Source organism: Balaenoptera musculus, chromosome 7, assembly GCF_009873245.2.
Source record: "Balaenoptera musculus isolate JJ_BM4_2016_0621 chromosome 7, mBalMus1.pri.v3, whole genome shotgun sequence".
NCBI lineage: Eukaryota > Metazoa > Chordata > Mammalia > Artiodactyla > Balaenopteridae > Balaenoptera > Balaenoptera musculus.
In genome coordinates, this window is record NC_045791.1 from 98,784,444 (window position 1) to 98,809,095 (window position 24,652).

A 24,652-nucleotide genomic window follows, 5' to 3' on the forward strand; every position below is an offset into this window, starting at 1 on the left:
ATTGTCTCACGATTCTGGAAGCTAGAAGTCTAAGATCAAAGTGTTGGCAGGGTTTGTTCCTCCTGATGACTGTGAGGGAGAATCTGGTCCATGCCTCTCCCCAGCTTCTGGTGGTGTTCTGGTCATTTCTGGCACACCTTGCCTTGTAGATGAATCATCCCGATCCCTGCCTTCATGTTCCCATTACATTCTCCGGGTGTGTCAGTGTCCAAATCTCCCCTTTTTATCAGGACACCAATCAAAGTGGTTTCGAGACCCACCCCACTCTAGTTTGACTTCATCTTAACTAATTACATCTGCAACCACCCTATTTCCAAATAAGTTTACATTTTGAGGGTACCCAAGGCTAAGGGCTTTAACATAGGAATTTGGGGGAATACAATTCAACCCATAACACAATGGCTCAATTCTTACATCAAAAACTACCACTTCATTTAAAAATGCTCCCCCCTCAAAAAAGAAAAAAATCCCCAAATTCCAAGGCAAGTTGTAAGTTCCTCTCATCTGAATTTACAAGGTTGATTCACATTGAATGACTTTCAAATGTCTTATGGTACATCATACACTTCTGTGTTTCATAGTTGTTCACCATGTATGTTTTTCTCCTGAAGGTAAGATTGATGTCTTGTTGATCTTCATATTCTCTTCATGAATAATACCTCAGCCGTGTTTGCAGTATAGAATTTTAATCTCCTCTTCATTCTCGTGTAGTCACTTTTTCATTCCTGTTTTTCTACCAAGAAGCCACACCCCAGAAGGTGTTTATTCCCTGGCAACATACATCACCACAGAGCTGAGCTGGTGACATACATGAAGTAGCCACATTCCTTAACATTTTAGCTGATGTTTTAGAAGCTTTATCATAGCAGCACAGACATTTCTCACAAATAAATCCACTTGGCCCAGAACACCAGGCTAGTGTCTTACACAGGTAATTATACACGTGTTTAAATTCTCGCTCTACTAGCAGAATGCCACTAGACTTACCATAAAGAATTGACGTATTTAACCTGCTAAACCTGCAGCTGAAGACAAGAGCCTCTTCAGATTCCAAGGAGCCTGTGTTGTGTGGCTTTTTCTAATTGACACTAGTAGCATCTCAGACAACTAGGGGGTTTATAGGTAAGGATTGCAGAGGATTCCAGAGACTACTACTTCTAATGTTATTTCCTTTCCCTGAAAAAAATACACATTTAATCACAGCATCTACATAAATATTAATAAGTTTATGTTCATGCACATGATGTAATACCTTAAAAGCAGCATTTAAATGCCTGCACCTAAAGCTAGTATTTAAAAGACAAGAAAGACTGATCTATTTGAGATTCCTTACCTTTTACTCTTTATTTCTTGCATATCTGTTGTTATTTAGCTTATCTAAGGTTGCCAGCCTGTTTTACTCTCTCCGCTTTACCCATTCCTTTCACAGATTTCCAAGAGCCAGCATGGAGAGGATGGGATGTCTTCCTGCTACCCCATCTGTCCCTGGCTTCACTCTTTGTACAAGAAGCTTGTTAATCAGGAGAATCTTAAATATAAGTCAGTGATTCTTATCCCTGACTGCATATTAGAATCACCTTGGGAGATGTAAGTGATTCTGATCTCTCAACCCCAAATTTTCTGATTTAATTAGTTGTGAAAAGGGTCCATGCACAAGCATTGCTTTGATATTTTTGAAGAGCTTCCCAGTGATTCTAACATTCAGCCAGTTTAAGAACCGCTGAATTAACTTTAGCCTGTATCTCAAAACCATTGTTTCTGAATGTGTGATCCACAGACTTCCTGCATCAGAGTCGTCTGGGAATATTATTAAAAAGGTAAATTTCCAGGTCTTACCCCAAACCTACTGAATCAGAATCCGTGAGACTGAGACCCAGAAATCTGCTTTCAACAAGTTTTAAATGATTCGGAAAACTCGAAAGTGACTGTTCTAAAACAGTAGTTTCCCAATTTCTTTTGCTGGGGCTTATTTTTGGTCAATTTTTGTCACTCAAAGGCAAGACCTAGGACATGCCATGATACCCACTGTTGGCTGGCGACCCAGTAGCCAATCTAGCCTGTTTCTCCCATTGCCTTCCAATGTAGATGCCAGAAAAGCTGAATATTCACTTTTCTAGGATCTCTCTCAGCTACTAGAAATATGATGTCACTATGACCCAGTTTGGCAAATAACTCACAAGGGGAGACCTGCTAGTGTGACTGGGAAACTCTGCTTCTTTATAAGAAGGACTTGTGCAAGCTACATACTTCCTGGCTTCACCTCTTCCCTGTTCTTTCTGCACCTTTGAAACTGGATGTGATGCCATCTTGTGACCACGGAGCAAGGAGCAAGAGAAAAGACAAAAGACCAGCACACTATGGCTGAAGAAGTAGTAAACCAATGGAACGACGCTGGATGGTTGATATCATTAAGAAGTCTACAAATGATTTTCAGCATTCCTAACTGATAAAGGACTTTCTCCATTAATCCATTCCACAGAAGAATCACATTCAAAGAAGCATGATGCATTAGAAGTCTCAATTTTTATTCCTTTTCAAGCATTTAATATTGTCCAAGAATTAGTCTACAAAGCCTAATATATAAACTCTTGTACCCCAGTCTCCACCTCTACTTCCACCCTGTCTAATCTTGGAGGTCTTTCATTCTACTGCCCCTGACCTCAAAAACAGAACTATCTTACCCAAGTCATCTTGCTTCACCTTGAGGTCCCTTGAGTCTTTCATTCCTCCTCACAATGCTCTGTCCTCTCTCGGAGGACAGAGTACATTCACCGGTTATTTCCTTACTCGCCTAAGAGAATGGGAGGAGCAAGAAGAATTCAAGAAGGGTACAGAGAGTGGAGAAGCTGTGGACACTTCATTTTAATGATTTTTAACCCCTCACACAAAGAAACCTAAAATGTAAAAACGGCACAGGCTTAGAAGTTTTATGACTGAAGACACACACCACTCAGAATGGCAATCATCAAAAACTCTACAAACAATAAAGACCCAGCTCCACTCAATGACTAGCAAGCTACAGTGCTGGACACCCTATGCCAAACAACTACCAAGACAGGAACGCAACCCCACCCATTAGCAGACAGGCTGCCTAAAATCATAATAAGGTCACAGACACCCCAAAACACACCACCAGATGTGGTCCTGTCCACCAGAAAGACAAGATCCAGCCTCAACCACCAGAACACAGGCACCAGTCCCCTCCACCAGGAAGCCTACACAACCCACTGAACCAACCTTACCGACCAGGAGCATACACCAAAAACAACACGAAACACAAACCTGCAGCCTGCAAAACGCACACCCAAATGCAGTAAGTTAAGCAAAATGAGAAGACAAATACACAGCAGATGAAGGAGCAAGGTAAAAACGCACCAGACCAAACAAATGAAGAGGAAATAGGCAGTCTACCTGAAAAAGAATTCAGAATAATGATAGTGAAGATGATCCAAAATCTTGGAAATAGAATAGAGAAAATACAAGAAACGTTTAACAAGGACCTAGAAGAACTAAAGAACAAACAAATAAAGATGAACAACACAATAAATGAAATTAAAAATTCTCTAGAAGGAATCAATAGCAGAATCACTGAGGCAGAAGAATAGATAAGTGACCTGGAAGATAAAATAGTGGAAATAACTATCACAGAGCACAATAAAGAAAAAAGAATGAAAAGAATTGAGGACAATCTCAGAAACCTCTGGGGCAACATTAAACACACCAAATTTTGAATCATAGGGGTCCCAGAAGAAGAAGAGAAAAAAAAAAAACGGACTGAGAAGATATTTGAAGAGATTATAGTTGAAAACTTATGTAATATGGGTAAGGAAATAGTCAATCAAGTCCATGAAGCACAGAAAGTCCCATAGAGGATAAATCCAAGGAGAAACACACCAAGACACATATTAATCAAACTATCAAAAATTAAATATGAAGAAAAAAATATTAAAAGCAGCAAGGTAAAAACAACAAATAACATACAGGGAATCCCCATAAAGTTAACAGCTGATCTTTAAGCAGAAATTCTGCAAGACAGAAGAGAGTGGCAGGACATATTTAAAGTGAAAAAAGGGAAAAAACTAAAACTAAGATTACTCTACCCAACAAGGATCTCATTCAGATTCGACCGAGAAATTAAAAGCTTTACAGACAAGCAAAAGCTAAGAGAATTCAGCACCACCAAACCAGCTTTACAACAAATGCTAAAGGACCTTCTCTAGGCAGGAAACACAAGAGAAGGAAAAGAATTACAATAACAAACCCAAAACAATTCAGAAAATGGTAATAGGAGCATACATATTGATAATTACCTTAAATGTGAATGGATTCAATGCTCCAACCAAAAGACATAGACTGGCTGAATGGATACAAAAAACAAGACCTGTATATATGCTGTCTACAAGAGGCCCACTTCAGACCTAGGGACACATACAGACTGAAAGTGAGGGGATGGAAGAAGATATTCCATGCAAATGGAAGTCAAAGGAAGAAGCTGTAGTAGCAATCTCATATCAGACAAATAGACTTTAAAATAAAGACTATTATAAGAGACAAAGAAGGACACTTCATAATGAGCAAGGGCTCAATCTGAGAAGAAGATATAACACTTGTCAATATTTATGCACCCAACAATAGGAGCACCTCAATATATAAGGCAAATGCTAACAGCCATAAAAGGGGAAACTGACAGTAACACAATCATAGTAGGGACTTTAACACCCCACTTTCACCAATGGGCAGATCATCCAAAATGAAAATAAATAAGAAAAAACAACCTTTGAATGATACATTAAACAAGATGGACTTAATTGATACTTATAGGACATTCCATCCAAAAACAACAGAATACTCTTTCTTCTCAAGTGCTCATGGAACATTCTCCAGGATAGATCATATCTTGGGTCACAAATCAAGCCTTGGTAAATTTAAGAAAATTGAAATCATATCGAGTATCTTTTCCGACTACAGCGCTATGAGACTAGATATCAATTACAGGAAAAAACCTGTAAAAAATACAAAAAAAATGGAGGCTAAAAAATACATTACTAAATAACCAAGAGATCACTGAAGAAATCAAAGAGGAAATTAAAAAATTCCTAGAAACAAATAACAATGAAAACACGACAACCCAAAAGCTATGGGATGCAGCAAAAGCAGTTCTAAGAGGGAAGTTTATAGCAATACAATCCTACCTCAAGAAACAAGAAACATCTCAAGTAAACAACCTAACTTTACACCTAAAGCAATTAGAGAAAGAAGAACAAAAAACCCCAAAGTTGGCAGAAGGAAAGAAATCATAAAGATAGGATCAGAAATGAATGAAAAATAAATGAAGGAAACGATAGCAAAAAACAGGAAAACAAAAGCTGGTTCTTTGAGAAGTTAAACAAAATTGATAAACCATTAGCCAGACTCATCAAGAAAAAAAGAGAGAAGACTCAAATCAATAGAATTAGAAATGAAAAAGAAGAAGTAGTAACAACTGACACTGCAGAAATACAAAGGATCATGAGAGATACAAACAAGAAACTATATGCCAATAAAATGCACAACCTGGAAGAAATGGACAAATTTTTAGAAAAGCACAACCTTCCGAGACTGAACCAGGAAGAAATAGAAAATATAAACAGACCAATCACAAGCACTAAAATTGAAACTGTGATTAAAACTCTTCCAACAAACAAAAATTCAGGACCAGATGGCTTCAAAGGAGAATTCTATCAAACATTTAGAGAAGAGCTAACACCTATACTTCTCAAACTCTTCCAAAATACAGCTGATGGAGGAACACTCCAAAACACATTCTACGAGGCTACCATCACCCTGATACCAAGACCAGACAAAGATGTCACAAAAAAAGAAAACTACAGACCAATATCACTGATGAACATAGATACAAATATCCTCAACAAAACACTAGCAAACAGAATCCAACAGTCCATTCAAAGGATCATACACCATGAAGAAGTGGGGTTTATCCCAGGAATGCAAGGATTCTTCAATATACACAAAAGAATCAATGTGATAAATCATTAAAAAACTGAAAGACAAAAACCATATGATCATCTCAATAGATGTAGAAAAAGCTTTTGACAAAATTCAACACCCATTTATAATAAAAACCTTCCAGAAAGTAGGCATAGATGGAACTTACCTCAACATAGTAAAGGTCATATATGACAAACCCACAGCCAACATTGTTCTCAATGGTGAAAAACTGAAACCATTTTCACTAAGATCAGGAACAAGACAAGGTTGCCCACTCTCACCACTATTATTCAACATAGTGTTGGGAGTTGTAGTCACAGCAAACAGAGAAGAAAAGGAAATAAAAGGAATCCAAATCGGAAAAGAAGAAGTAAAGCTGTCACTGTTTGCAGATGACATGATACTATACATAGAGAATCCTAAAGATGCTACCAGAAAACTACTAGAGCTAATCAATGAATTTGGTAAAGTAGCAGGATACAAAATTAATGTACAGAAATCTCTTGCATTCTTATACACTAATGATGAAAAATCTGAAAGAGATATTAAGGAAACACTCTCATTTACCATTGCAACAAAAATAACAAAATACCTAGGAATATACCTACCTAAGGAGACAAAAGACCAGTATGCAGAAAACTATAAGACACTGATGAAAGAAATTAAAGATGATACAAACAGATGGAGAGATATACCATGTTCTTGGATTGGAAGAATCAACATTGTGAAAATGACTATACTACCCAAAGCAATCTACAGATTCAATGCAATCCCTATCAAACTACCACTGGCATTTTTCACAGAACAAGAACAAAAAATTTCACAATTTGTATGGAAACACAAAAGACCCTGAATAGCCAAAGCAATCCTGAGAAAGAAAAACGGAGCTGGAGGAATCAGGCTCCCTGACTTCAGACTATACTACAAAGCTACAGTGATCAAGACAGTATGGTACTGGCACAAAAAAGAAATATAGATCAATGGAACAGGATAGAGAGCCCAGAGATAAACCCACGCACATATGGTCACCTTATTTTTTGGTAAAGGAAGCAAGAATATACAGTGGAGAAAAGACAGCCTCTTCAATAAGTGGTGCTGGGAAAATTAGACAGCTACATGTCAAAGAATGAAATTAGAATACTCCCTAACACCATACACAAAAATAAACTCAAAATGGATTAAAGACCTAAATGTAAGGCCAGACAGTATAAAAGTCTTAGAGGAAAACGTAGGCAGAACCTTCTATGACATAAATCACAGCAAGATCCTTTTTGACCCACTTACTAGAGAAATGGAAATAAAAACAAAAATAAACAAATGGGACCCAATGAAACTTAAAATATTTTGCACAGCAAAGGAAACCATAAACAAGATGAAAAGACAACCCTCAGAATGGGAGAAAATATTTGCAAACAAAGCAACTGACAAAGGATTAATCTCCAAAATTTACAAGCAGCTCATGCAGCTTAACATCAAAAAAACAAACAACCCAATCCAAAAATAGGCAGAAGACCTAAATAGATATTTCTCCAAAGAAGATAGACTGATTTCCAAGAAACACATGAAAGGATGCTCAACATCACTAATCATTAGAGAAATGCAAATCAAAACTACAATGAGGTATCGCCTCACACAAGTCAGAATGGCCATCATCAAAAAATCTACAAACAATAAATGCTGGAGAGGGTGTGGAGAAAAGGGAACCCTCTTGCACTGTTGGTGGGAATGTAAATTGATACAGCCACTATGGAGAACAGTATGGAGGTTCCTTAAAAACTAAAACAGAACTACCATACAACCCAGCAATTCCACTACTGGGCATATACCCTGAGGAAAACCATAATTCAAAAGGACTCACGAACCACAATGTTCATTGCAGCTCTATATATAATAGCCAGGACATGGAAGCAACCTAAGTGTCCATCAACAGATGAATGGATAAAGTAGATGTGGCACATATATACAATGGAATATTACTCAGCCATGAAGAGAAATGAAATTGAGTTATTTGTAGTGAGGTGAGGGACCTAGAGACTGTCATACAGAGTGAAGTAAGTCGAAAGAGAAAACAAATACCGTATATGCTAACACATATATATGGAATGTAAAAAAAAAAATTGGTTCTGAAGAACCTAGGGGTAGGACAGGAATAAAGACACGACGTAGAGAATGGACTTGAGGACATGGGAGGGAGAAGGGTAAACTGGGACGAAAGTGAGAGAATGGCATGGACATGTATACACTACCAAATGTAAAATAGATAGCTAGTGGGAAGCAGCCACATAGCACAGGGAGATCAGCTCGGTGCTTTGTGACCACCTAGAGGGGTGGGATAGGGAGGGTGGAGGCAGACGCAAGAGGGAGGAGACATGGGGATATATGTATATGTATAGCTGATTCACTGGTTATACAGCAGAAAGAAACTAACACACCATTTTAAAGCAATTATACTCCAATAAAGATGTTAAAATAAATAAGTAAATATTTTTAAAAAGGTACTAAATGCAGAGTATAATTTCCATAGCTAAAAAATGTCATTAGTACCAGTTATTAGTTCATCTATTTTAGTAAAATGATTCTCCTTAGAAATGATTTTTCCTTCGTTAAACATGCTGAACCCAAATAAAATTGAGGGCTTGTAATTACCAGGAGAAAGGAAAGTTCAACTGCATTGATACTGTTCCATAGGCTGTCCTTTTCATTTCTTCCTGTGATCATTATGAACTTTAGTGATGATCTCACACTCATGTTTTTCATTAAGGAACAGGTAATGCATTTAGCTTTCTTTTTATGACTCAGTCTAGAGAACACTATGATCTGGCCCCTGGGGTTTTGAAATAAACAAACTACTTTCTCATCAATATTGAGATAACCTCAGAGAAGCTGAGAGATAGGTTTTACTCAGCGTAGGAAAAACCAGTACATTTTACAAATACATATATATATATATATATATATATATATATATATATATATATATATATATAAATATATACATACATATACAGCATGGTGATAGAAGTTGTCTGCCTAGGTGTGTGACACAACACCCACCTGGGCTTGCAGGTCAGGAGGGTAATTCTCTCTGACACAGCAGCTTCCAGGGTCAACTCTGAGAGGGAGGCTAAGGCCTGATTTATCACCTGCATTGGGAGTACTGATTCCCACTGCTCTCCCGATTCAGGCAGTAAATCACCTATACGTTTTGTACCCACATTATCATCTGAGGCACAATTTGATTCTAACTACAGGGGGTCCGGAATCTGTCTCCTTCATTGGTGGGGCAACATATGTATAGCCCCCCATCCCCATAACCATCTATATACCCTCCCTTTATTTCACAGTCTTGCTTTTCCTAAAATATTCTCAACATAGCCTTCCCTGTTGAGTTAACACATTACTCTTTTTTTAAATAGCTTTATTGAGGTACAATTGATATACAAAAAACTGTATATATTTAATGTATACAACTTGATGAGTTTAGACATATGCATATACCTGTGAGACCATCACTACGATTAACATAATAAACATATCCCTCACCTTCAAAAGACTCCTGCCCCTGTGTGGTTTTTTTCTTTGTTGTTATTGTGTGTGTGTGTGGTAAATACACTTAACATGAGATCTACTCTCTTAACAAAAGTTTTAAGTGCACAATACAGTGTTGTTAACTTTAAGCAACATATTATTATAAAAATATTGTTGAAAAGGAGCTACATTTGCAGAGTGTGCTCAAGGAGAAAGACTTTATCCTGCTCTTCCCCTAGCAGTGCTTCTTCTTGTCATTAACAGATTTTAAATGGTCACTAAATCATGTCATCACTGTCCTAAAGAAAGAGAAACTATAGGATGTATTCTTTAAAATGACTTTGTATCGACTCTTGGAACAAACTGAGATCTAAGCTATATGGACCCAAAGTCTTATCCTTTCCCAGAGGTTATTTCTTACCTCTAAATGACATTCATTCAGATGAAGAAGGCAGGGTTTTTTGTTCATTACAAACAAGTACAAATACTGTTAGAAAATATGTCCCAATCTATTCTTAGCACCTTTTGAAGTCTCTCAATTTCATAAAATCTAGCACACATTGTTTCTACTCTTTCCTTGTCATTCAACCAAATTTTCTCTAAGGTCTCCTTCTCTCCAACACAGGAAATGGAGATTGACTCAGTCTGCACACACATACCAAACTAATATCTTTATCATCCTGACTACAATACAAGAACGAATTCAAGTCATCTACGTCTCAGACTCCTGCCTCTGTGTTTTGAATCCAGCCACCTTGTCCTCTTAGGAATGGCTTTATTATCCCATCTCAACAACTAGCCCTTCTCGCTGGTAGAGGGGCATTAAGATGTGACAGGGGAGGAAATTATTGTTTTGGTGCAGAAGCTAAATCCAGGAAAGAGAGGGATAATTGTCAGGTAACTTGAGGTAGGTAACAATTGAAAGGGAATGGATTTTTGACTCAGTTGTAAAACTTGACCTCAATTATGGGAAAATTTCACATCAGTTCCAAGCACAAAGTTAGTTTACTTGGATTGTGTTAGAGGCAGAAAAGGGGATGTGAAAGTTAGAGAAAGTTTAAAGGAGGACAAGTATGTAAGAAAGGAAAATGAGGAGAAAGAGCCTGAACCATTCAGTTAATGTTTAATGATAACTCATGGTGCTGCCCATGAGTCACTTAATATATTGTTGAAAGAAAATGAAGATGCATTTAGATACCTCCCTACCTAGTTAAAAAGAACATAAGGTACTTTGGAGTTCATCATGAGACATCTTGCGTGGATATGATGAACAAAGATGAGTTATGACTCAGTGACTAACTGGAGGAAATGAGTCATAAGATGGAGTATGTAGCTGTTTGAGCTTCTGCACCAAAATCAGCCAATATGACATTCAGTTTGTAAACTTACTGAACACTATGACTATTGTTAATATATTCATTTATCAACATAACATGCATTTCTTGATCCTGTAACTTGAGATCCAACTTTATAATGAAGTTTTCTCTCAAGAGCCAAGAGATTTTTATTTTCTTTTGTTTTTTTTTCCAAGTAAACATCTGCATTGATCATGGAATTTATTCAAATTACAGGAAACTCATAAATACAATGAAATAATCTATGCTCTCTTCCTGTGGGGCATAAAAATTCATATGTATTAAAAAGAAGCCAATCATGGCAGCTATGTCACAGCTGCATCATAAAATATACAACCTCAGGGTCCAGAAAATGATTCATAATTTATCCAATGAAATACAAAATACCAAATTTTTCATGTTAAAGGAAAAGATGGTCTTAAATTTCTGTTGCATTTGGTTCTCTTATATTCATCCAAACACTTGGATTCATATTCATAATGAATAAACATCTCTTTTTAAAGCAAAGTGAGACCCTGAAGATAGAACATATTTTCTTTTTTCCAGCTTTATTGAAGTATAATTGACAAATAGGATTGTACATAAAGTGTACAACTTGAGGAATTGATAAATATGTATTATGTATCGATAGCCATAATCAAGTTAACACAAACACCCCCACACAAATCTATGCTGTGTGTGTGTGTGTGTGTGTGTGTGTGTATGGTGAGAATGTTTAAGATCTACTCTCTTAGCAAATTTCAAGTATACAGTACAATATTATTAACAATAGTAACCATGCTGTACATTAGATCTCCAGAACTTATTCATAACTGGAAGTCTGCACCCTTTGACCAACATCTCCCCACTTCCCCTCCCTCACCTCTGACAACCACTGTTCTACTCTGCTTTATGAGCTTGACCTTTTTTTAAGATTCCATATATGAATGTGATCATATAGTATTTGTCTTTCTCTGTCTGGTTTATTTCACTTATAATGTCCTCCAGGTTTATACGTGTTGTCACAAATGGCAGATTTGTGTTTTTTCTGGCTAAATAATATTTCATTGTATATATTATACCACATTTTCTTTATCCATTCATCTGTCAAGACAATGAGGTTATTTCCACATCTTGGTTATGTATAATGCTGCAACAAACACAGAAGTGCGTGTTTTCTTCAGATATAAACTCAGAAGTGAGTTTGCTGGATCTTATGGTTGTTATATTTTTTATCTTTTGAGGAACCTCTGTACTGTTTTCCATTATTGTTGCACCAGTTTACATTCCCACCAACAGTACACAAGGGTTCCCTTTTCTCCACGTCCTCAACAACACTTGCTTATTTCTTGGTTTTTTGATAACAGCCATCCTAACGTGTGAGGTGATATCTCACTGTGGTTTTGATTTGTATTTCCCTAACGATTAGTGATGTTGAGCACATTGTTATGTATGTGTTGGCCATTTTTATGTCTTCTTTTGAGAAATGTCTATTCAGGTTATTTGCCAATTTGGATTACTTGGGGTTTTTGTTTGTTTGTTTGTTTTGCTATTGAGTTTGAGCACCTTATACATTTTAGATATTAACCCCTTAACAGATGTATGGTTTGCAAATATTCTCTCCTATTCTATAAGTTGTCTTTAAATTTTGTTGGTTGTTTCCTTTGCTGTGCAGAAGCTTTTAAGTTTGATATAGTCTCACTTTATTTTTGCTTTTGCTGCCTATGTCAAGGATATTTATCCCTATGTTTTCTTCTGGGATTTTTATGGTTTCAGTCTTACATTTAAGTCTTTAATTCATTATGAGTTAATTTTTGTGAGTGGTATAAGATAGGGGCCAAGTTTCATTCTTCAGCATATGGCTGTCCAGTTTTCCTAACACCAGTTATTGCAGAGACTGTCCTTTTCCCATTGTGTGTTCTTGGAGCTCTTGTCAAAGATTAGTTGACCATGTATGGGATTTTATTTCCGGGCTCTCTATTCTGTTCCATTGACCTATATGTCTGTTTTTAACCCTGGTACCATACTGTTTTAATTACTATAGCTTTGTAATATAGTTTGAAATCAGGAAGTGTGATGCCTCCAGCTTTGTTCCTCTTTCTCAAGATTGCTTTGGCTATCCAGGGTCTTTGTGGTTCCATATGAGTTTTAGAACTATTTTTTCTATTTCTATGAAAAATGCCATTGGGATTTTGATAGGGATTTCATGAAATCTCTAGATTGCTTTGTGTAGTATGGATATTTTAACAATATTAATTCTTCCAACCATGAATGCAGGAAATCTTTCCACTTATTTTTGTCTTTTCCAATTTCTTTTATCCATGTTATACTTTCCAGTGTAAGGTTTTTCACTTCCTTTGTTAAATTTATTCCTAAGTATTTCATTCTTTTTGATGATATTAATGAGGTTGTTTTCTTAATTTCTCTTTCAGATAACTCATTGTTAGTATATAGAAACACAACTGGTTTTATATATTTACTTTGTATCCTGCAACTTTACTGAATTTGTTTATTAGTCCTAACAGTTTTTTGGTGGAATCTTTGGGGTTTTCTATATATAAGATCATGTCATCTGCAAACAGAGACAATTTCACTTCTTCCTTTCCTATTTGGATGCTTCTTATTTCTTTGTCTTGCCTAATTGCTCTAGCTAGGACTTACAGCACTGTGTGAGTAAATGTGGTGAGAGTGGGCATCTTTGTCTTGTTCCTGATCTTAGAGGAAATGTTTTCAACTTTTCACTGTTGAGTGAGTTTTTCATATGTGGACTTTATTATGTTGAGGTACATTCCTTCTATACCTAATTTGTTGAATTTCTATCATGAAAGGATGTTGAATTTTGTTAAATGCTTTTTCTGCATCTATTGAAATGATCATATGATTTTTGCCTTTTATACTGTTAATGTGGTATATTATCAAATTTATTGATCTGCTTATATAGAATCCATCCCTGTATCCAAGCACAAATCCCAGTTGATTATGTGTTTAATCCTTTCAACATGCTATTGAATCTGTTTTCTATATTTTGTTAAAGTGTTTTGAATTTATGTTCATCAAAGATATTGCCTGTAATTTTCTTTGCCTGTGATGTCCTTATCTGGCTTTGGTATGATGTTAATGCAGCCTCATAAAATGAGTTAGGAAGTTTTCCTTTCCCTTCAATTTGGGAAGTTCAAGAAGGATTTGGTGTTACTTCTTCTTTAAATTTTTAGTAAAATTCACCCAGGAAGCCATCTGATCCTGGGCTTTTCTTTGTTTGGAGACCTTTAATTACCGATTCGATCTTACTAGTAATTGGTCTTTTCAGATTTTCTATTTCTTCATGGTTCACTCTTGGTAGGTTGTATGTTTCTAGGAATTTTTCCATTTCTTCTAGGTTATCCAATTTGTTGGTGTGTAATTGTTCATAGCAGTCTCTTATGATCCTTTGTATTTCTGTGATATCAGTTGTAATATCTCCTCTTTCACTTCTAATTTTATTTATTTGAGTCATCTCTCCTTTTTTCTTAGTTTAGCTACAGGTTTGTCAACTTTGTTTATTTTTTTAAAAAACAGCACTTAGTTTTGCTGATCTTTCCTGCTGTTTTTCTAGTCTGTATTTCATTCTCTGCTCTGATCTTTATTATTTCCTTCTGTCTGCTAATTTTGGGCTTAGTGTATTCTTCTTTTTCTAGTTCCTCAAGATGTAAATGTAGGTTGTTTATCTGAGATCTTTATTTTCTCTTAATGTAAGCATTTTTCACTATAAACTTCCCTCTTATAACTTCTTTTGCTGTGTTTCATAAGTTTTGGTATGTTGTGTTTCCATTTTTCTTTTTTTAAGATACTTTTTGATTTTCCCTTTGATTTCTTCTTTGAATCTTTGCTCAGAAGGGTGCTATTTAACTCCACATATCTGTGAATTTTCCAGTTTTCCTCCTGATTTCTAGTTTTATGCAATTGTGATCAGAAAACATACTTGATATTTCCATCTTCTTAAATTCGTTAAGTCTTGTTTTGTGACCTAAAATATGGTCTATCCTGGAGAACGTTCTCTGTGTGTTCAAGAAGAATGTATATTAATGTTACTGTTGAATGGAATGTTCTGTAATGTCTGCTAGGTCCATTTGGTCTAAGTGTAGTTCAAGACCAGTGTTTCCATACTGAGTTTCTGTCTAGATGATCTATCCATTGTTGACAGTAAGGTATTTAAGTCCCTTGCTATTATTGCATCACTGTCTATTTTTATCTTCAGATTTGTTAGCATTTGCTTAATATATTTGGGTACTCTGATGTTTAGTGCATATGTATTTACAATTTCTGTATCCTGTTGTGGAATTGATGCCTCTGTCATTATGTAATAACCTGTTTTGTCTTTTGTTACAACTTTTTATTTAAAGGCTATTTTTCCAATATAAGTATAGTTACCCCTACTCTCTTTTAGTTTCCATTTATGTGGAATATATTTTTCCATCCCTTCACTTTCACCCAATGTCTGTTCTTAAAGTGAAGTGAGTCTTGTAGGCAACATATAGTTGGGTCCTTTTTAAATCCATTCAGCCATTCTCTGTGTTTTGACTGGATAAATAATTTTATTTACATTTAAAGTAATTATTGATACATAAGGACTTACTATAGTCATCTTGTTATTATCCTTGTCTTGTTATTTGTCTTCTTGGCTTCAATATGCAACATCATATCTTGAATATATATAATTTATTTAAAATATTTGATCAATCTTCATTACCTAAAGGTGTTGGCAGGATGTACGAATTACTTTTGATAGGTAGAAAATCAAATAGCTGCTCAAGATTTTTATTTTCCTTTCCTGATCTCCATGGCTTGACATCTCCTGAGAAATGTAACCTCATCTGGTGTAGGAAAAAAAAAATGATAATGACCCAAAGATTCACTAATTTAAATCAGGAATTGGCAAATTGGCATTTTCTATAAGCGATCAGATAGTAAATATCTTAAGTTTAGTGGGTTTTACAGCCTCTGTCACAGCCTCTGTCACAACTTTCTCTGCTGTTGTAACACATAAGCAGCCATAGACTGTATTTAAAAGAATGGACCTTGCTGTGTTCCAATAAAACTTTATCTACAAAAACATGTGGTAAGTCAAATATGGCCCATAGACATAGTTTTTCTGACCCCTTATCTAAATTATCACAGGTGATTTTACATGTCCTACTCTTCATTAATCAGGTAGTAATGAGAAAATGAAAAATATAAAACAGTAAAATTTAGTCATGAAAATAATCCATAGGACTTTAGTTCTCAGAGAATAACATGACAAACATCTTTTCCTCCGTATTTAACTGATAGTAATGTCTTGAACTAGTAGATGGGTTCAAAGTATACTTTGGCAAGAGAAGCAACAGCAAATAAGACTCACTAATGTGAAAGAGGAATCAGTGATGACTCCAAACTTTTCAGCATAAGTAAATGGTGATGCCATTTATTAAAATAAGAAAGACTAGGTAGGAATATACTAGTGGCTGGGGTTAGAATTAAAATTCTAGATTGGAATGTTGATTTTGAAATGTCTATGAAACATCAAAGTAGAACTGCCAGGTAGGCTGTTGAATGTACTCAGAGAAGAGGTTTTTGACTAAAATAAATTTGGGAGTCATCAACTCATTGATGGCATTTAAAGACATAGAAATGGATGAAATGAGGCAGAGGATGTAAAAAGAGAAAGCAAGACAAGGAAAGATCTTGATGTACTTTCTGAATCATCCAAGAAAGAACTAATCACGTTCAGCATAGTTAACCAGTGCTAAGAGGATTTTATTGTACTCTCAATCTTGGTGAATCTATAATATGTGAGTGGCAATAAACCCACTTTTTTATTCCCCAAATCATTTTTTTCAAATTTATTGAATCACATAACCTTTTTCCAAGAACTGTCTTGGTGTACATGTTCATCTAAACAAAATTTGGGAAATGCTTATAATTGTGATTAGTGTAATATATTTAATATAGCTTTTTTTTTTTTTTTTTAGTCACGTGGTGCAGTATGCAGGAGCTTAGTTCCCCAACCAGGGATTGAACCCATGCCCCCTGCAGTGTAAGTGCAGAGCCCTAACCACTGGACCACCAGGAAATTTCCATAGTATAACATTTTTTAATAAATTCATTTTCTTATACATATCACCTATTTTTTTCTAGTCAAAGGGATAATACTAGCCTTCCCAGCATGAAGAAAAGCTGCTGATTTCAAATAATCTCTGCAATTCAGACTTGCACTGCATTTTTATTTCTATCTATATAGCATACTCAATGCACTCCCTCTTTTGGTGTTACCTGCCCAGAGATATAGGTAAATTCCTTGCAGTTTAATAATGTGAAGAGGACAAAAAAGAGTGGATACTTTCTGTCATCTGCTCAAACATTCTACCCTTCACATGTACAAGACCACTCCCTATTTTTAGGAAGGGATTAGGAAAAGGAAAAGTGAATAATAGGTGAGAGAAGAACAAAAATGCTCAAGACAATGAATTTTTTGCAAACAGCCATTCCATTTTCTGGAGAATGGGGAAAGAGGTGGTGTAGTTCTACTTTCAGTATGGTTGAGTGGCTCCTATCAGACCAACCCTCCAGGAAATAACAACTACAAACTCTGGACAAGGTATAAAACAATTAACTGAAGGTACTGAAGGGTGAACAGAAGCAGGCAGAAAATGGAGTGGAGTCAATACTTGTAAAAAGAGAATGGCACTGGTTAAAATTTAGTTTATAACTTTCTGATGGATGGGAGTCTTAAGGATAAAAGGACTGAATTGAAATTTGAGCTGCCACCTATTGCAGGAGAGACAAAAATTTTCAATTTCAGTTCAGCCAAGTTACCAGCCTGATTCTTTTTTAAAAAAATCAATATTCTTCAAAGGAACATAATAGAATCAAGAGTTTCTATAACACATTCTTCACAATGACCAGGATACAATACAAAATTTCTCAACATATAAATAAATAGAAAAACATGGTCTATTCTCAAGAGAAAAGACAATATAATATAGACCAGTCCTGAGATGACTCTGATGTTGACATTAGCAGACTAGGATTTTAAAGCAGCTACTATAATTATGCACAAGGATGTAAAGGAAAATACTCTCATAGTGTGTGAAAATTAGGACATCTCAGCAGAAAAATAAAAACTATAAAGGGATCAAATATAATTTCTTCACCTAGAACGTGTTATATCTGAAATTAAAGTGTTACCAGATGGGCTTAGCATCAGAGTGGAGATGATAGAGGAAAGATCAGCCAACTTGAAACTAGATCAGTGGATGTGATCCCATCTAAAGACGAGTAGAGGAACTTCCCTGGTGGTCCAGTGGTAAGAAATCTGCCTTCCAATGCAGGGGACACGGGTTCAATCCCTGGTCGGGGAACTAAGATCCCACATGCTGTGGGGCAACTACTGAGCTCACACACCTCAATGAGAGAGCCTGCTTTCCACAAACTACAGAGCCCACTCACACTGTAGCCTGCGTGCCACAACAAAGAGACCGTGTGCCACAGCTAAGACCCGACGCAGCCAAAAAATTAATTAAATAAGTAAATAAATAAATAAATATTTTTTTAAAAATAAAGACAAGTAGAAAAGAAGATTGAAAATATGAAAGGAACAGAGCCTCAGGACTTGTGGGACAATATCAAAAGGCCTACTATATGTGTAATTGGAGTCCCAGAATGAGTGAAGAGAAAGTATGGGGTAGAAAAAAATTTTGAAAAAATTTTCAATTTCAATAGTTGAATTGTTTTCAAATTTGGTCAAAGTAATAAATTTACAGTGAACACCAAGCAGAATTAATGCAAAAAGAACTATTCCTAGACCCATCATAGTCAATCTGGTGAAAACCAAAGAGAAAATCTTAACAGTAGACAAAAAAAAATAACACATTGTACACAAAGGAAAAAGAATCACTGACTTCTCATCAGAAACAATGATTTTTAAAGTGCTGAAATGATTTTTTTAAATAGTGAATGCAAAATTTTATCTCCAGCAAAATTATCCCTCAAAAATCAAGATCAAATAAGGACATTTTCAAATAAGAGAAAACTAAGATTTCATGGCCTGCAGACCTGCACTGCCAAAAATGCTAAAGTTCTTCAGGCTGAAGGGAATGGAAACCTAAATCTTCAGGAAGAAATAGAGTATGAAAATTGAAAAATATATGAAAATATGTAAGAGATTATTTTTCTCTTAATTTAAAAATACATATGACTATTTTAAAGAATCACATTGATCCAAATATTTGAAGATAGATAGACAGAATTTTTTCACTTTTCATCTAAATGTTATCAAGTTTAGATCTTACAAGGTCATCAAATGTGTCCTGGCATGAAACTGACATTTGAATATAATGTAGTTATTATTTTCTGAAATTAAATATATGTTTTCTATCAACATTTACTTGTCACATTCATTCTATTTACATTTTTTTCTCCCCTTTGTAGAGAAATGTGTCTAGAGTTAACAAGCTTAGCAAGCTTCTAGCCTAATAGGATTATCTCAGAACATCTCTTTTGAAAGGGAGACATTCCTAATAGACTTTCTTTTAAAGAGACTTCTGAGTTGTGAATCAATGAAGCAATAAATAATGAACACACTCCTGTGTAGTTAGAAACTCCTAGGTCCCAGAACATGTACTTTGTTATTGACTCTGCTGACATTAAGTTAAAATAAAGATCGAAACATTTCAGATAAGGGTAAAATTCTTAGAGGAAAACAATAAAATTTATACCCCCTGGAAAAGAATTATAATGTAAAATTCCTCCAAAAAATAGTGTAATTTAAAAATTAAGTTAAAAATGCATTTCAAATGCTGGTGGACAGAAGAAGGAAATTATATACTATTTAAAATCTGAGCAAACTATCCAAAATAAAGTCATCAAAATCATATTATATCAGAATCTTTTCCTAGTTTCTAGAGGTAAACAAAAAAAAATATTTTCCCCAGTCCTGCGTTTGCCTGCTGGACATTTGCTCTGGGTGCTCTAACAATGCCTCAGTATCTATATATCAGCAGTTTAAAGTCACCTTCTGTCTTGAACGTTTTCTCTCCTAACTTCTCACTCCCTAGTTTTCACCATTGTCGTTGCCTCTGAAGTCCCAAACTTAAAAATGAGCTTTGGTTTCCTCTTACCTCTCATAAAAGGATTGACCATGTCCTATTTTTTAATTGCAAAGTTTCTCTAAACTAAACTTTTCTTTCCATTGCCCCTGCCTCCAATCTAATTCAAGCTACAGAACATGTCACTTTGGGCCAGAAACCTGGATTTGGGTTAAGAATACAGAGGGAAAAAAGATATCGTCCAGGCCTTAAATTAACTGGTATGTATTGAGCATTTAAATTAATTCATCTGGGCTTCCCTGGTGGCGCAGTGGTTGAGAGTCTGCCTGCCGATGCAGGGGACGCGGGTTCGAGCCCTGGTCTGGGAAGATCCCACATGCCGCGGAGCAACTCGGCCCGTGAGCCGCAACTACTGAGCCTGCGCATCTGGAGCCTGTGCGTGGCAACGAGAGGCCGCGATAGTGAGAGGCCCGCGCACCGCGATGAAGAGTGGCCCCCGCTTGCCACAACTAGAGAAAGCCCTCGCACAGAAACGAAGACCCAACACAGCCATACATACATACATACATACATACATAAAAAGAATGTAAGCAGACAAGAATAGCATTAAAAAATAAAAAAAAATTAAAATTAAAAAAAAAAAAAAAAAAAAAGGCCTTGAACGCCATGCTGGGCACCAAGGACTTTTAAAAAAATAAATAAATAAATAAATTAATTCATCTAATCTTACTACAACTCTATGAGGGAAACATTATTATTACCCTAACTTTAGAGAAGAGAAGACTAATATAGAGAGAAATTAAGTAACTTGTCCAGGTAATGCATATATGTACAGTAGGCCTAGACTGAAGTCAAGTCAAAACATAAGTCTTAACCAATACAAGTGTTGCCTTCCAGGGTCAGGGACTCAGGTCATAAGGTAACCTGACGGCATCACCATGCTTTTACTCCAGGACAAGTCCTCTCCAATCAATTAAGTTCTATGTGCCAAAACACGGTAGTCATAGAAATTTGTTCCATGGATCAATACTTGTTTTTTTCTGTTATCCTCTCCTTCACCTTCAGCTTTAGAAGAAAGATAAAGATGGAATCTATCTAGCTAATTGGCAATATTTTCTTGTGTAAGGGGACCAATCTATCCTATATCCCAGTGGGTTCAGCTTCTGCTGGGTTGGCCCTAATTATTTATCGCTTCCCTGCTCTCAGTTGCTAAGGTCCCTGCTATCCAGAGGAAGAAGCATAAGATGCAAACAAATTTTTTTAACTTTTTATGTTATATTGGAGTATAGTTGATTAACAACGTTGTGATAGTTTCAGGTGTACAGCAAAATGATTCAGTTATACATATACATGTATCTATTCTTTTTCAAATTCTTTTTCCATTTAGGTTGTTACATAATATTCAGCAGGGTACAGTATAGGTCCTTGTTGGTTATCCATTTTAAATAAGATGCAAAAATTTTAAAGCAGCTGGAGTTTAAAAGTGTCCCTGCCAGACCTGGAAGAAGATAAAAGAACCGTTGCTACTGAAAACGCCAGTACCACCAATAGAAAGCTATTCTTCCATGATCCTGAAGATACAGAAAGAGAAGAGCTGGAGAGGGAGAGGAGAATTTATGGGGCTGCCAAGGCTGCCTCCATAACTGGAAATTTTTCCATTGCCTTTTGGGATGAACTTTCTTAGTATGAAATCCATCTTCAATTGTGCATGAGGCCTGTGGTGGAGGAACTCTCTTCCCCTCTAAATCTGATTATCCTATTAGCACAGATTAGGAAGAGGGTCCCAGAGACTGGGCTAGGATAGCCTGGAGGTCAAGGAGGATTTGCTCCATATGGGAGCCCAGGAGCAGAACATTTCGTCCAGCCATCTATGCATCATCTCCGCAACCAGTGTCTGCAAGCAGCTTTCAGCCAGAGCCACGGCTTAAGGGGCCATACTCCTGGGTGAAATTGGCAGGATCTGAGCTTTTAGCCTGTCAAAATCCATACTGGCTGGCCAAGAACAGAGATTCCTTTTAAAATTGAACATGTCAGCCAAATTAATCCTATTAAACTCTAAATGACCCTCCATTGAGGAAAGCGCATTAAGAAGATTGTTGCTATATTACAATTCCTTCTCTACCGCAGAAATCTTCTTAGGAAAAGAGAATTTTTTGAAATGTCATAGAATGTCAGAGGTAGAGGTAATCTTGAAAGACTATAGACTGCCTTAGTAATCATCCCACCCAACCATTTTATTTTACAAATGCTTGGCATAAGGAGAAAGAAAATTCATCAAAGTATGTGAATCACCTAAGGTATTTGCCTTAATTGAAACATAAAATACATATAATATATCTATAATTTGGTTTATGAAATAAAATAATAAATTCTGATGAGTTTTAGTCCCTTAAAATAAATCTCAGTATAATCTAATCCAAAGCCTCTTCTAAGGATAACTTGAAATACCACTCCTGTGTTGATGCAAATGTCTCCTCTGGCCAGACTGATCTTCTCTCCACCATTAGAATAAGCCTTACAAAGCATTTCTTTCTGAGCTCTAACCCACTCTTGATCTATTTTCATAGGTTGAGTGCACTGTCTTCTCCCCTGTATCACTATACATATCTTGACTTCCTTCTTCCCTGTGGACTTAATTCTAGGTTGAACTTTTAACATGGCAGAAAGTTCTCAAACTACAGGTTTTGGGCTTCCAGTGTCAATCAGACTTTAGGAAAAACAAGCAAAGTCCAGCATGAGATACACTATTGCCAACTATCACTAATAGTAACATTACGGCTAATATGTAGAGAGTGCTTAGAAAGTGTGAGACAACTTAGTAAGTGAATTACCTCATTATCACGGCACCTGAGTTTATCTGGAGGTTGGTGATATTAAACTCTCCATATTTCCCACAAAGAAAGAGGCTCAGGGACTTCCCTGGTGGCACAGTGGTTAAGAATCTGCCTGCCAATGCAGGGGACGTGGGTTTGATCCCTGGTCCGGGAAGATCCCACATGCCGCGGAGCAACTCAGTGCGTGTGGCACAACTACTGAGCCTGTGCTCTAGAGCCCGTGAGCCACAACTACTGAGCCCACATGCCACAACTACTGAAGCCCATGCACCTAGAGCCTGTGCTCCGCAATAAGAGAAGTCACCACAATGAGAAGCCTGGGCGCCACAACGAAGAGTAGCCCCTACTTGTCGCAACTACAGAAAGCCTATGTGCAGCAACAAGGACCCAATGCAGTCAAAAATTAATAATTAATTAATAGTTAATTTTTAAAACAGAAAGAGGCTCAGAATTAGGAAATTCTCCCAAGGTCACATAATTAGAAATAGTAGAACCAGAATTTTAATCCTAGCAGTCTGATATCAGAGTCCTCTCTCTTAACCACTATGCAAACCTGCCTATAAGCCTATGATGGACCATAGTGAGAGACAAAGCTGGAAAATAATTTGTGATTAGATTTATTGGGAGGCTTCAAATTTTGTGCTACAGGGCTGAATATAAGAGGGGCACCTAGCCCAGCCTGGGGGGAGTTCCGGGAAAATTTCATAAATGAGTTTCCTTCAGAGCTGAGTATTGAACAAAAAGTAGGAGTCACACACTATGGCAGAGGTGTTCTCTAATCAGTGGGAAGACCACTGAGGAAAGAATGGAGGTATAAAAGGGTGTGGGGAACTTTTTTTTAACAACTTATTATGATTTGTGTGTCATTTTAAAAATATCAGTCCATTAAACTATGTAGAAATAAGTATGCAAAAAGTTGACAAGACAAAGTATAATTTAGATATGTTTAAGTAGATAGATTATCTGAAATTCTGGATTTTTCAGTCACTTTATTATTATGCTAGGGCAGCTAAGTAATCCTTAACTTCAGCTGGAGTAAGACTTGTAAACCTGGCTTCACTGAAGATTCCAACTTCTGTGTAATCTTCTGTCCTTTGCCCTTCCAAACTTTCCTTTAGCATTAATTTGGCTATATGAGTGGCATCTTCAAGTTCCAGATCTTGGTTATGTCTTTTCTCAAGGAAAGGTTTCCCATTCACATAGTTCTTTCCCATTGATGTGACTTTCCAGGCAAAGTAAGGTCCAGATGGATCTGACTGAAATAAATATGGCCATCCCTCATTCCAACCACAAGTAATGAAAAAAAAAAAACCTCCAAGTGGAGACACTGACTGGGTGTGTTCTTGCATCACAGAAGTTAAGCTCTGTACTAGCAGAGTTGTGAGAATGCGTTCTTGGTAAACAAGATAGATTGCTGAACTAGTTTTCCAGCTCTGCGCACCCATGCTCTGAGATCTGGACTTATGCCACCGTACACCAAACCTCTATGCTCGGTCATCACTTCCACTTGGTGCACGTTTCACTCATCTTACACAATGGATTTCTGTTTCTTCTCAGTTGCTGATACCACACCATTTGCAGCTATAATTCCCACTGAAGGGGCTCCTCCAGCTACAGCAGACAAAGCATATTCAATCTGGACAAGTTTTAGATACAGGCTGAATTCGGTCAGTGAAAAGCTATAAATGTGTCCCACCATCTTTACCTGGAGATCCCTTTTTTGTCGTTTATAGTAGCTTTATTCATAATTGCCAAAAACTAGAAACAACTCACATGCCCACTCATCAGTGAGGAAAGCAGAGTGAGTTCACTGATTGTTGAGTAGGCAGTTGGTGGGTATCAAAGGATAACATTAAAAACTCCCAAACCAGATAGTGAAGATTAAATAATAAAACAGAGGAACGGA

General features: G+C 36.5%; 1 pseudogene; it reads right to left on the reverse strand.

Moving 5' to 3' along the window:
* Positions 1-23,741: 23,741 nt before the first annotated feature.
* On the reverse strand, positions 23,742-24,445 carry LOC118897988 (annotated as a pseudogene).
* Positions 24,446-24,652: the final 207 nt, after the last annotated feature.